We start from the raw sequence: 14,322 nt of genomic DNA, 5'->3' as shown, positions 1-14,322 counted from the left end.
GAATAAAAAAAAAAAACATTATTCAAAACGGCTCGTAGAAGCTTTTTAAACTTTTCTAGGATAATAAAATAGCTATGTAAGTGTGTCTGCATAACGCTCTCAGGTATGTCTTGATTACCCTTATTAACTCCCTTATTCATTAAAAAAAATCTTCACTAGCACATTTTTAAAACTTCACTTTTACTATAAAGTCATCATCATCATTACTAGTAATATTTATTGTCTCCATATAAGGCTACAGAGAAAGAATGAACGTTACGTATTGTTCAATGCGTGTTGTCGATTTCCGACTTTCGAAGTCAAGATGTTTTTCCATCTTCTTTACATTACCCATTGGTGTCTATGATTCTCCTAATAAGCACATACAAATACATGTATATGATTTATAAAAGTTAAATCGAATCGAAGTGGAATCGAAGCCGCACACTCGTACTTGAGAGACAGGTGCTAAAACCACAATGTCACCATGACTTTTAAAACTACGTTTTGTGAAGATGTCGATAGGCTTGATTATCTACAGAGCAAATAAATGAACTCCTAAAAATTAAAGTGATATACCTATGTACCTACGGTTATGTTATACAGCTAATCCATCAAAGATCATACGCAGCTTAACATTTTGAAAATATACAGGCTGTATTCACTATGTATATTTCTAGAATAAGTACTTAGGTGAATACTTAAACTAGTTAGATTTTCGAAAAGGAAAACATGTGTTATCTAAATTAAATATTTAAGTCACGTATGTACACACGGAGGAGTAAAGTGTTTTAGTCATTCGCGGTTGTACCTACGTCTATATTCATTAAGAAAAGACATTCACCACAAGTCAATTAAAATAAAGAACGCTACACAAAATATTCAGGAAAAGCTTTCAGCCAGTTTTAGCTGTAACTTTACGAAAATATTTACCTACTTAAAGTGCATGAAAAACTGGCTGCATGACAATCTGTCAGCCTGAAGTTAAATAATGGCCTTTTTAAAAATAAGTTGCTTATTCTTCACTTTATCACAAAAAGGGGAAGGGACAAGCCGTAAAGTGAGTCGCTTCAAAAATTTCCTTAAATACCTCTTACTTTCTTTGCACCTTCCATTATAAAACGTAGTCAAAAAAACCTTTTAAAAAGATAATATTCTTTTCCAAAAAAATACAGTTCATGAGAAATGACGCCACGTGTAATATTACTGCACTATTGAAGAAATATTTTTTCCTCTAGTGCAGATATTAGCATTATCAATAACCCTTCAGATATTACTAATACGAATTTAATAATCCGACTCAGTATAAAAAGTATTATGATGAAAACCGCACACTCTCTTTATGAAACGTGGAAAAATTAATGATATTTGATTGGAAAAAAATGTACAAAGGTTCAATTAATAAATAGGATGCCTTCGTTTTTAATATTAATTAATAACAAATATTACTTCCATAGAATTCTATCCGCATTTCATTTGTTTATTTGTTCAGGATTATATCGAGTAATTTGTGTTTTCTTTCATCTTTATTGGTTCAAAGGTTCTAAAGGGCCTTCTATATTTTTCAAGCACATGTAAGTATGTGATTATTCGTAGAATATTTTAGTATCTTCCTAGTAAAATAGTCACGAAAAAAAAACATGTAGGTGGTGGTATTTTCCACTTGAATCGAGTGATCTCGGGTTAAAACACACATTAATTATTGAAATAAGAGAGTATAGCCAAAAATTGGATATTATTCATGCACTAGTTAACTTTATTGCGAAACGGCACCACTTGGTCCGTTTTATATGAAAAACTGACTTATGAAATACTACATACAATATTTACAAGTACACATTACAATAGCTTATTAAATCCAGAAGGAAAATATAACTTCATACGTTTTTATCTATTTTTTATGGCGCACTTCCACATTTATAATATTAATTCATAATTCTATTAATAAGCACCAAGACAGAAAAAAACAGCGTAAAGCTACTTAAAGAAAAGATTTTCTAATATATTTTTTTAAATGGCACGATAAAAATTATTACAAATAAGGTTTAATAGAAATGGAATACTTACAAGAAGCTAGTTATGTTACCAACCAAATTTTTTGCAGTTCATCAAACACCTACACTGCGAATTAAATTAAAGTAAAAATAATCCAAAAACGACACGTGTAACATTCACCAGTGTTATTTTAAACAACGAAAATATTGTTAACGATATCGATTCTCATTTATTGGCTTTATGAATTTTAACAATCGAATTAAAAAGCTCGAAGTCCTCAGTTCGTATTTGCTCACGAAACTCGCCATCATACGGCAGAACACACAAAATGGCCGTTGTTTTCATCGAGGACAACAAACGTTTGTTTTTACCGATGTCCAATTAATCGCAGTTCAAATTGGAGTTTGACGTGTGTATAACAATGGAAACCGAATAAAATGAAGTCGAGCACGAAGGTTTTAGAGTAGAACAGTCTGCAGACTAAATTGTCGGCCAACTATCCAGCCAACAGTTTAGTTTGAATGTAATGAAGGAGAAAACATGCTGCGCCAACCCAACATAGAATTGGAATAAGGGCAGGAGATGTGATGATTATCGTGAATGCCATCAAATTGTTAAGCCGGCTGATACTTGAATGAAAGTTACTTGATCGTTATAATATGCGCAGTACTATACAAGTCCAAACTGATTAAGAGCCCAATTGAAACTATCGGCCAACTAAAAGTTGTCAGTCTGTGGGACTTGGCCTATAGGCGATCTTGTTAGGCTTGCAACCGTACAATGCATCTTTGTTAGATAGATGGACGATGGGCGAATGTAGGTTCGTTTTCAAAAAAGTTGCTTTGACAATCAATTTTTGTCGATCCATACAATTGCTACGTTTCAAAAGAGAATGATTTTAGTGTAGCACACAATGCCTTTACATTGCATAGATTTGTTATAACAACTTTACCTAAAATGAATCAATTATTGGACAATAGGTAAGGATTGACTTCCGACTGGGATTTAAAAGGGACTTTTTAAAGTACCTAATCTCATTTTTTCAATGGGAAATATAACAGTTGGTTCACCCTTTGAACTCCGAAAGGCTTTCATCAAGTAATTTATGGTTGAAATGTTTTGTCATTCATTTTGCATTATTTTATCTCTTTAGATCTGAAAACAATATTTTTTTTATCCTCCAAGGCCGCTTTTGAAATCATTATCAAATTGACAGCAAAGATTTGGTTAAAAGTGACAACTATCTTTTTACATCGGTGACTGCAAATATTAGTTTTTCCTAAACCAAAGTAAGCAAGTCTTGCCATAAGAAAACAACAATTTTTTTTGCTTATTTCCGTAACCGGTTCTTCTTCCAATAACATTACACACACAATATTTTGTTACCTCTACCTGAAAGTATCCCTTGATCAGAAAAGCCACAACCCAATCAGATAATAACAAGTACAAAAACAGATTGTATCCCACAGCTAACCCAATAGAAGACAATTCAAGTATCCGCCTAGCCAATACGGCGTATATTTTCATAGGACACTGTCATTCAATCGAGGTGGCTGTTTTTCTTGCCTAAAGGGATCCCTTATAAGTCTAACGTTGGTAGGATTTTAATTCTACTACATTTGACCTTTTCTATAAGATCATTCAGTGCTTACTTTGAGTTAAGTTTCTTGTAATAATATCTTGATCAAAAGTTAATACTGCTTTAAATGTCATGTTGCTTCTATGATACTCAATTATGTAAAAATAAGAACAATTTTATTCTTATGTAAAAATAAGAGAGTTTTTGGTATCCCAAAAGTTGAAAACTGAGGCAAAAAAAAAATATATTAAACAACTTATGAAAAAAACAAATGAAGTTTGATATCACTATTCTAATTTCAAACTCAATAATTTTCATATCTTTATGAGACATAACTTACAAGGACATAATAGGCTGAACATGGTATACGTTTAAACTAATTCCTATAACTAATCCATAACAATTGAACTATCCCCGTTAGTTGAAATCTAGGCTTCAGGTCACGAGCTTTAGAAAATTAATTAAATCCCTTTTGTTTTTGCCCAACTCGCCAGACCTTTGGTCACGCACTGCAAACCGGTTCAAGTACCAATGAGAGTCTTCAGAATTTCCGCACCAACCGGATTGTTTAAATCCTTTGGAAGTCAAAGGGGAATTTTAGCCCTTTTTCCTCTATTTTCGACTGGTGAACTATGAAACGAATTTCGACAGATTTTTCGCTGTTCTGAGGGATTGTAAAGTTTATTTCGACCATTTTGACTTAAAATGGGATATTCCTATACCTACATATGTACGTTAAAAGATTTGACACAAATTGAGATTCTTGTCATCATTAATTTTGATGTCCAACTCCGAAAAACATCAGCAAAACTATGTTAAGGAAAAAATAAGAACGATGTACCGTACTTAAGAGGCTTTTAGTACATACCTGTCTACTTGTAGTCATAAGATGTGGATGTCCTGAGAAATTCTACTTAAAAATAAAAAAATAAGTTAAACATTACGTAACAAAATAAAGGAAGTGTTAAAAAATATTGGGGAATGAATTTACAAAACTTCGAAAGGTGATACCGTTCATAATTAAAATTTTGATGATCGCCAGTTGGTTACATCGAAACTGTGAAAAGATTTTACTTTTTCTCACTAACAAAAGAAAAAAAAATGATAGGAAGAGAAAAATAAACAAAGAAACTCGATGCACGACATAAACTTGATCCTTACTGAGTACGAATTTACTTAAGTAATTTAATAACCATAAACAAATTGGCCACTTGGACTGACTTCCACCGCGATGTCTTAAATTACTAGACAGAAATTGGTAAGTACAGTCCATTATTTAATTTACTTACATTTCTGGTATTTTTTGACATCTTATTTTGAACGATTATCATAATAGAATTAAATGGAAAAGCTCCTAGTAGGGTAAGGATTAACTTAAAAAATAAACACGAACGAAGAATATGTTAGAAACGAATCATAGATTTAACCAGACCTATGAAACTGTTCGAAAGAGTTACTGGAACACTGAAACATAGAGGACAGATATGGTTCTTGTCAACAGAAGTCTGACATGCCCTTCCTCACCACCCAAAAAAAGAGGAGTAATTAATGTGATGACTTTCCTCCCAAAAGTGAGGAAAATATTTCTGGTTACCATCACTTTAATACACATACCTACATACCAACAAACATACAGGAAATCGTTTATTTGCAGTTAGAAACCTCGATAATAAACCACTAAATTACACGCTCTTCATGTAAATTGAGTACCTCTCGAAAACTGATAGAACACATCTATTCTATACATATAATAAATCTGTAAAAAAACTGTGTCTGTACATTGAATATATTAAAAAAATAATAATTGGGTGGGGTTTAGAAACAGTAATGGAGCACAAATCCAAAAAAAAAATTCTGTCTGTATGTCTGTATGTCTGTATGTCTGTTTGTTTGTACACGCTAATCTTCGGAACTACTGAACCGATTTCAATGATTTTTTCTTTGTTGTGTCAGTATTAAGCCTGGTCAACATATAGGCTATAATTTATCTTCGAAACTTGAAGACCTGATGCAGAACACCAACAGACCAACAAAACTATAAGAGATACAAAAATGGTGCCATGGCAAAAATTGTTTCATATGATGAGCATTTTCAGCTGAGATAATAAATTTGAAGATCTGGAACACCTGATGTGGAACCCCAAGAGCCCAGCTTCTCTATACCATATACAGGTATGACGTTTTAGCAAAAGTTGTTCAATTTGATAAGCACTTTCTATTGACTTATACAAATTGAAGATCTAAAACACCTGATGTGGAACTCCAGGGGCCCAGCTAGACTATAGCATATAGAGGTATGACGTTTTAGCAAAAGTTGTTCAATCTGATAAGCACTCTCTGTTGACGTATAAACATCGAAGATCTGGAACACCTGATGTGGAACTTCAAGAGCAATACTACACTTGAAATGTATAGAAATGAATGATATGAAATAGGTATGGTGAATCAAAAAAAGTAATTAGTCCGTCTTTTAGATAACCCTAAAATAATGGACACGTATTTTGTCATTTCTCTCTCACACAAACAAGACAATAACGAAGATATAACACGCTTGAATTTTGTGTTAAGTCACTCCTTAGTACAAATTTTACATACCTAGATGTGGCGTCACGAGCCCCCACTCTCCGAATTTGTTGCATTATATATATATCATTATTATTTCGTATGTCTCTTCCAGACCTCGGGACTACAGAATTCCGAATTTTCGGGAGGCAAACGTGACGCCGAAGCCAACATGCTGAAGCCCTTTCGAGACAACTTTAATGAAATGGTGACACAAAACCGACGATTATCCCTTTATACACTATAGAAATGAACCCAAGGACAATCCCCGGTGGACGTTAAAAAAAAAAGTCAATCCCCGGTTCTGTGCTATACCATTGCTAACTGTGGATGAATACTACTGGGGCTATTGTGATGGGATGCTAATGGACTAGGAATGGGGAAACTACGGGAACTATGGCACCTGCCGATGACAATGTATTAGATACATGTAAAAATGGCAGGTGGAGACTAGGAGGGCAACAGGGACATGAGCGGCTGAAGTGTGAGGATACCTCGGCGGATTTCAAAGGCAGATTACGCGCTCCTGTGGGTCACTTACCACGAGGCACCTATCCTCCGAGCAGGGCTACTAACCCTGCTCTAGCGATTCCACTCTGGACGGTCAAGCCAAGCCAGAGGCGTGAGACCTACCCCCGTCATGGTTCACTCCGACCGGCCAGAGATGGGGGACAGTATACTCTCCCTGGAGAATTCAGTATATATTCCTCGCGGGGTCGCTACTCCCCGTCATCAGCCTCAAATGCCCTGCGGTGCTTATATCTCATTATTATTGTCGTTATTATCTCAAGTGCCTTTGTCCCAATTATGTTAGGGTCGACTTCCAGTCACGATGCAACTGAGTACCAGTGTTTTACAAGGAGCGACTGCCTATCTGACCTCCACAAACCGGTTAACCGCTCAACCCTACGCCCCTTGGTAAAACTGGTCAGATTTACTGGCTTCTGACTACCCATAATGACTGCCAAGAATGTTCAATGACAGCCGGAACCTACAGTTTAACATCCCCTCCAAATAACGGTCATTGGTATCCAAAATATACATACATAGAAAGTACATACGAACTTAGAAAAGTTGCATTGGCAGGTACTTGCCAGACCTGGAATCAAAGACGCACGCTCATACTTGAGAGATTGGTTCTCTACCCACTAAACCACCACAACTTCCACTAAGTCATCACGACTTTGTCGGCTCAGTAACATTTAATGTTTTTTTTACGTAATAATACGTGTAATATTTTTGCCACACACAACATAAATGCGGACTAATTAGAATCACTACTTTTATCCCTATGGTCACGCCTATTGTGCTTCAGTTCTCAGCGTTTTGTTTAGTCTGCTGTGCTTTTGCCGTTGAAGTACAAAAATTAAATATATGGAACGTTTCTAATGGCTATGCGTATTCCGTTGTTTACAAGTCACCGGCCCTTAAAATTCAATATCAGACGATTCAGGTCTTTGATTTTGCTAACCCCGTCGCTGGCATAAGGGACAGGATCCGCGTACGAAGTCGCGGGCAGAAGCTAGTTTAAACATATGTAGGTATGAAGTGGTTTTACAACAATAATGTTAACCATCTAAAGCATCTAATGCAATAATGGGGATAGAACGCTGAACAAATTCAAATGATAATGATGAAAATAAAAGCTACCCAGTTAGCTGCATACTGCACACTAAACAGTAGGCCGATAGTTGTTCCCATGGTTTGCAAACATTTTTTAAACAAAATCTTGATTCCAATAAAAAAAACTGTCGGTTCGATACTGGCTGAATACTTGCCTGATCTTCGTAATGTGCGTACAACGTGGTACTGCTATTCATCTTCATACTGATTTATGTGCTCAAAAAAACTATCGGCCGACTAAAAGTTTGCAGTATGTAGGTCATTTTGCATTGATAAGATTATCATGATAACTGATGATATTTGTATTGTGTATCTGATGAATGATTTATAACACCATTTTAACACTTAATCCGATATCAGAGATAGATTTGAAAGTGTTTATTGCCTTTTAAATGCGGTCTGATATCATTCGGACAATTTTAGTACAAATACCATGTATAAAGATGATAACAAATTTTATCTTAATGTTCGATCACCTGACCCAATTGAACAGGCAGGGTTGATCTTTAAAAAGGCTAAACAGATTTTGATAAAAAATCTAAGTAACACCTGAACCAATCAGCTTTGATGTGAAAAAATAATAATAAGCAACACTGCCTCTGTCATAGTAGCATCCCCTTTTACATTATGTTAAACTGACATTTACGTACCTAAGACGTGGATTAAAAAGTAAATTCACGATAGTCTCGCAATTTTTTCAATAAAACTCAAACACTAATCTCACACAATTCTATGTTTTACATACCAACTAATTCATGCAAAACTTTTAAACCTCAATTTGACAAACGATTTGATAATTCCTTGTATTTGACAGTTTACAATATGGTAATGAGATTCCGTTCAGATTAATATATTAAGGTAAGTAGGAATATCATTGAAATCCTTTGTAAGCTTACGTTGCTGAATCTTTAATGTTAAATTCGTTGGGGAAGTTTTAAAGTTACTAAATTTGGACTGATTGAATTACTCCTGTCTCTCTTCCAGTAATGAACTGCCCCCGCAGTTTCTAATGCCTACAGTTTTATATTTGTACCATAGGAATCAGTCACATAAGGAAAAAAATCTTAATGTACTATCAACCAATAAAATGATTATTTTTTACCCAACTTTTCGTAGTCTGCATGCACTGTAAGAGTAATGTGCATTTTTGAACTATGCAGCTACAGGTACTTTCATCTTCACACTGATTTATGAGCCCAAGCAAACTATCGGCTGAATAAAAGTTTGTGGATCCTATTAAGGAAATAGTAATTATTGTTTTGACAGTTTAAAAAAAATCGACAAAGTGGATCATAAATGCCATTAGTCGATATACATAAGATTTTCAGCAGCAAAAATCTGCGCAAGATTCATGAAGCGTGAATAACAGGAGATCCTGAGTTATTCGCTTCGTTTGTTAATATGAAATGAATGGGAGTTATTGAATGATAGTTCCTTATAAGTAGAATGAGGTTCAACCCAATACTAAGTAGGTATAGAACCGTTTATAATTACATCACAGATAAACTGTTAAGACTTTATATGGTCACGATTATAAAAATATATAAAATTCTGTAATTAATATTTTACTGGTTAGGGTGCCGTTACTTCCATTTTATGATAAAGCTTATCGTTTGACGTGAAGCCGGAAAAAATACCATCTGCTGACAAAAAATACAGAATTGTTTTATTAAGTATTGACAGTAAAAATCTGAAAAAATACTCATTTGCGCTCCAATTGTTTCTAATAATCTTAACAGAAGGAAGATTTTAATATATTATTTATAGAACAATTCCTTAATAGCTACTTATTTCGTTTCTGCGCCGTTATTTTTTATATTTCCCTTCTTTGAAATTGCCAGATGTTGATTTAAAACGTTGATTTAAAATGTAAGTAGGTATTTGATATTTTCGAAAAAGCATTGACCTTATTCGAATATTTTACGAGAATTTGTATTTTTTATACTAAGTCTTTGGAGGCGGTTGTCCATTGAAAGGTCAAGAAAAATTTGACGTTTCTATGAAAATGATAAATTACGTTCCTGCATATTTTTTTTTGCTTGTAACCAAATTGTTATCAAGTTACTTTACACATATAAAATACCGGCATTTTCATAGTAGACAATTTTGAATGTTAAAATTAGGTTTGGTTTGGTTAAATTAAATACGAAAATGAAATTGTAATAGCAAATAGTTTGCAAATGACATGTTAATAAAATTAAATTCTAAAATTAGTTAGGTACTTCCAGTTTAAAATATTTCCCTTTGATTTAGACTGCATGTGAAAATACTTTGTATGTTTTGTAAATGTTAATTAATTAATTGTATTTTAATGCATTATAATTATTAGGTACCTACATTAAAAATGTCAGAACCATATATGCTTCGCAGTCCTTTCTATTCATATTTTAAAATGAAAAATTCTACCTACCCAAAGCGCATATGTCACTATTTAAAACACAAAGGGATCTTGACATTTCTCAAATGTCAAATTACTCTTAGAAATTAAGTTGACTCTTGTGTACTTTTTGCTACTTATCTGTCATATTACTTACTTCGTGGAACCGTGTATTCAACCTTAACTTAATATCTTCACATATTCTACCGAACAATGACTCTATGATCGATTAAAAAAGTTTTTAGTCAATCTCTTCTAAGTACACCAATTTTAAATTACGAAGCCATTGTCAATGGAAAAGAAAAAAAAAACTTGTTCGCCAATAACTGGCCGATAGGGACATAATCTCAAGTCAAACTGGCCGGAGCTTCAACTCAAACAACGGTGGACATTGTCGATCGTCCCACAAAACTCGCACAATTTAAATCCTTTTTACAAAGAATTCGTTATTAAATAAGGGTATTAAATAGCTGAGTAAATACTCCTTACTTAACATTTTCTGTAAACGATGCAATCGGTTTTACAACTGAGAGTTTAAATACTGCATTTAATACTTTCTATTCGAATGGTTTGCACTTAAGAATAGAATCAATTACGTCTTCCCTTGCATATAAACATACAAACCTTTCTATATTAGTATTGTTGATGTAGGCATACCACATGACAAAGTTAGTAAAATATTATACTAACCCTTGTAAAGTATTCCTTTTATCCTGACAAACCGAGTACCTTTTGTAGTCCGGTAACAATTGCAGGTTACTTTAAATGTGACATCCTACTGAAATTTTGATAAGGAGACCCAGCGTCGCGTCGGTTCATTTAGATAATTATACAATTGCCTAATAATGAAGTATCAAGCTGGTTGAAACTTTTGGACATATTTGATGGAAATAGGATGTAAGATTAGATTAGGATGTTCGGGAGATTTCTTGCTAAGTTTTCCTACAAGAGTTTTTTCTTTAATAATGTAGAATCCTAGCTATGGTTTAACCAGGATGACTAAAATGAGGACGTAGGTACCTCTATCGGAAGCAGCTTAAAAGTAGTTTCAGTGACATAAAAAATGAGAGGTCAGCGTTTGTCGTGGTATAGGAAAAGATAGATGGATTGCCTGAAAGATGATATTTATGAATGAGAAAGGAGTGGGTGTTAGTATGACGGCAATGAAAGTGGAAAACATATTGCGCTCACCCCAAATAACTTTGAAGAAAGAAGAAGAGTCTATGCATGTAGTGTGTTCCCGTCTCAATGTTTTTTGTTTATGGTCTTATTAAAATTTGCCATAGTTTCTCGGAGATTATATTCAAAACCAACATTATCGAATACTTACCTGACATAAGGAGTTGTTTATATTACTAAGATTGAGGTGAAATCATGTCCCGTTTGTGAAGAAGAGGCGTTGATATTTTCCTTGTAACTTTACGTAGGTATTAAGCATATTACGTAACTTGGCTTAGAAAAACATTGAACCCGTAACGACCTTTCAAAAAATTTACAAAAAAATTATATTAATTTACCTTGTTTGATTTTATCATCAAAGTTAATGAAACTTAAAGAAGTGCCTTTTGTTTACGTTAAAAGTTTAGGGAATATAAGCTGATTTTTGTTTTTTATACCTGACTTGTTTGGGTAGGCACTAAGTATCGGAATTAGACTGGGTGTGATTTCTGATTTACTGCCTCCTCGTTCTATCGCATCGTAAGGATCTTGATGATATAAGGAAATAATGTAGGTTGTATCAATGTATGAGTTCGACTGTCATACGAAAATAATTTGTGTGGCCCGTATCATTTTTCTCCTTCTGTTTGTTGTCCTATAAATGTAAAGTGTAGGTGTAGCAAATAAATGGCTTAAATGGTTTAAATATTTGGCCACACAAATTATTTTCGGCTTTTGGGTCGACGACAATGTATGATTGCAACGATCCTCGAAACATGAAAGTACCTCGGGTGAAACAGAAACTATGTTTTATAAAAGAAAACCCTTATACTTAAGTATTTAGAAAATTACCTACAGCTTGTACTAGGTTACATTTGTGAGATTTTTCCAAATTCGTTCAGAGAGCAAACCACCGAAAAAAATGCAATGCAAATAATAATTTAAACTCCTCTCTTCCAACCACACATTCAGCTACCAAGCAATTCCAGAAAACTGCAAAATATATATAACTGCATTATTTATAGCGAGATTGCCATTAATCTCTTAGACTTCAGGACTGAAAAAGACAAATACGGACGGTAATCCAATATTCGTTTTTCCATTTTTTAACCGGACAAATATTGCTTATGCCGCTGAGGCAGCGTAATTGAATATTTTAGTGCCCCTTCGTATAAAAGCTTGGCAGAAAGCAAGTCTTGTCGTGAAACAAGTGAAGAATGCATTTTGTGTAGGTGGTTTCAAATGAGGGTGCGGTAAATATATTTTGTATGTGAAACACAACCTAGGAAATGTAGTAATTGAATATGTTTTGAATACTTATTATGACAATTCACATTTATGGTCTAGGAAAAAGTTAAACGTTCGTCATTTGTGTTTTAAAAATTAAATTTGTGTAATTAAATTCTCCGTACAATTTTTCTTTAACACCAAGAACATTAATGTCTTATGTTTTGTTCTCATACTTTATCACATTCTTTAAGTTAATTCGTATACTTCTGCAAAACTATCCTATCAACATGAAATATCAATTTCTAGTAAATACGAAATACCTTATTTATGAATTATGATGTCTCCCGTGAGGCTTACAAACCTCAATTTCGATCTTTCCCTAATATCGGTACGTACGAAAGAAAATATATTGCCCACGAATATCTTGTCCTGCTGAACTTAAATATTTAAGTCGCTATCAATAACTTTTCTTTTAGTTTTTGTCGTACAAAAATTGGGAGCTCTAACATTCCAAAAAATATTTTTTTTGGTTTTGCTTCTAGAAAGTGATATTATGTAGGTATTGGATAATATAACTCATTATCAAAATATATTGTAGGTGTTATACCTACTGAAAAACAACAGATGAGGTCTCAGACCTCAGAGATTATGTTGTCAATACTATTTATCGTCATTGAAAATCACTGCCACGACACACATTTTTCGAAGAAAAGCTGTAGGCGCAAAAGACCTAAATTGATATTTACGACCTAAAACAACATGAATGTTTATAGGAACCTAGACATATTTAGGCGATACCAAAAGTAAATGTCATATTTGTTCTGATTCGCTAGACATCCGTAGTCTCCTGAGAAAATACCCGTAAAGTCTAATGTGAATAATGCCCCCACATCATTTGAAAACTTGAAGGGACAATAATAAATTTATAGTCAAAAGTTTCTCATAGGACTGTGGCCCCAATAAGATGTGTCAGAATAAATCTACGTCCTTTGCCTATGATAGTGGAAAACTAAGTTGATGAGATTCCTTCCGTATGAAGGTTTTATATCTACGTATTTCAAACGTGGAACCTTTGGTCGACACTTATTCACAAAGAGTCCAAAATAGCATTGAATAAAATGATCGATGTGTGCATGATTATGAATTCATATATTTTTTATTAATTTTGGGAAATCCATCAAATACGCTTTTTAAATGTCCCTTTTTGTATGAAGAGATATTTTCCCAGCTGTGAGACGATAAATAGATCACCGTTGAGGCTCTATATATTCTAATTTCATAAAATATATAACGTATAAGATATATGGACGAACTTGTTCAATACTGTTCCTGATTAGCCTTGCCTTTAGGGAACAGGCCTAAAATTTGGAAAGTTCGATATTAATATAATTTAACAATGGAACCCTTATAATAAATTAAGTTTTGTGCAACGTGGAAGTTAAGGATAGGAAGGAAGTATCCAGGTGTATTATTTAAATAGAAATAGAATTAAATAACGTAACAGGTGCAGATTTATAATTCTGTTTCTAATTAACTGTGTAAAAGAGTTAAAAGTTTTATTCACTGTCCTATTTATAGTACGGTTGTAATTAACAATTTGAAATTTACTTTTTGCATTAACAGCCAATTAGCAGTCAAAAGATTAGATCACAAGTTTGATGTTCTTAAACTTGGGTTTACCCTTTTCTGAATTATAATCTGGGTTAATGGTATAATCATTTCATGATGTGATTGGTCTTAAATTGAGACCAATCACATCATTGAGACTCTCAATTTTAATACATACTCTAATTATTAGTAATTTAAACATGGTTGAACC

The 14,322-nt window shown here is 33.6% G+C and overlaps 1 protein-coding gene across 1 annotated transcript in view; it reads left to right on the top strand.

Annotated features, from left to right (window-relative positions):
* LOC110373318 (uncharacterized) overlaps window positions 1-14,322 on the top strand; it is a 35,553-nt gene that overhangs the window by 1,106 nt on the left and 20,125 nt on the right. The window lies entirely within an intron of this gene.

Source organism: Helicoverpa armigera, chromosome 14 (assembly GCF_030705265.1).
Source record: "Helicoverpa armigera isolate CAAS_96S chromosome 14, ASM3070526v1, whole genome shotgun sequence".
In the NCBI taxonomy this organism is placed as follows: Eukaryota; Metazoa; Arthropoda; class Insecta; order Lepidoptera; family Noctuidae; genus Helicoverpa; species Helicoverpa armigera.
Note: the sequence above shows the minus strand (reverse complement) of the source record. Positions and strands in the feature narration are given on the sequence as shown.